Source organism: Lepidothrix coronata, unplaced genomic scaffold (assembly GCF_001604755.1).
Source record: "Lepidothrix coronata isolate B3197 unplaced genomic scaffold, Lepidothrix_coronata-1.0 Scaffold4211, whole genome shotgun sequence".
NCBI lineage: Eukaryota > Metazoa > Chordata > Aves > Passeriformes > Pipridae > Lepidothrix > Lepidothrix coronata.
The window spans coordinates 1-1,119 of record NW_016694391.1 but is presented as its reverse complement, the minus strand read 5'-3'; the positions used below and the strand labels follow the sequence as shown (position 1 = coordinate 1,119).

The following is a 1,119-nucleotide window of genomic DNA, read 5'->3' as shown; positions in this document are numbered from 1 at the left end:
GTGACGGTCGCCAGCGCCCGAACCCTCACGGGGTCACCCCTGGACTCGTCCCCGGCCACCTGCGGGTGCCCCAGCTCACCTCAGTCCCTCCCCCGGGAGGGGGCCCCAGAATTCCAGGGATTTCCCCAAAATCCCGGGAATTCCCCCCAAAAATATCCCGGGAATCCCCCATTGACTTCAACGGGTAGACCTGATGTCTCATTTTCCCCATTGACTTTAACGGGTAGACCTGATGCCCTTTTCGCTCCGTTGACTTTAACGGGTAGACCTGATGCCCTTTTTGCCCCATTGGCTTTAACGGGTAGACCTGATGCCCTTTTTGCCCCATTGACTTTAACGGGTAGACCTGATGTCCCATTTGCCCCATTGACTTTAACGGGTAGACCTGATGTCTCCTTCCCCTTGACTTTAACGGGTAGACCTGATGTCCTTTTTGCCCCATTGATTTTAACGGGTAGACCTGATGCCCTTTGTTTCCCCATTGACTTTAATGGGTAGACCTGATGTCTCCTTCCCATTGCTTTTAACGGGTAGACCTGTTGTCCTATTCGCCTCATTGACTTTAACGGGTAGACCTGATGCCCTTTTCGTTCCATTGACTTTAACGGGTAGACCTGATGTCTCCTTCCCATTGCTTTTAACGGGTAGAGCTGATGCCCTTTTCGCCCCATTGACTTTAACGGGTAGACCTGTTGTCCTATTCGCCCCATTGACTTTAACGGGTAGACCTGATGCCCTTTTCGCCCCATTGACTTTAACGGGTAGACCTGTTGACCGCAGGTTTTGGGGCTAAAAATCCCCATTTTCGGGCCCCGAAAAATCCCCGTTTTTGGCGCTACCTGGAGAAGGAAATCCAACGTTTCCTCCAGGTGAGGGATCAGGGCCTCGGGATTCGCCTCCAGGAGCTCGTCCAGCACTTCCAAGGCGTCGGCGCAGAGATCCTGGGACCCAAAATCGCCGGAATTCGCCCCGAAAACCCCCTGGAATTCCCCGAATTTCCCCGAAATCGAAGGATTTCCGCCCAGAAAAAGTCACCTCGTCGAATTCCAGCAGCTCCCTGAGAGCCCGGAGCACGTCGGGGACCACGGAGCGAAGGAGATTCTGGGGGAAAAAAAGGCC

At 54.0% G+C, this 1,119-nt stretch overlaps 1 long non-coding RNA gene across 1 annotated transcript; it reads right to left on the bottom strand.

Moving 5' to 3' along the window:
- On the bottom strand, positions 1–1,107 carry LOC108492007. The gene is made up of 3 exons (XR_001872987.1): positions 1,036–1,107; positions 840–941; positions 1–59 (listed from the first exon to the last, which is right to left on the bottom strand). It is a non-coding gene; the product is annotated as an uncharacterized LOC108492007 (long non-coding RNA).
- Positions 1,108–1,119: the final 12 nt, after the last annotated feature.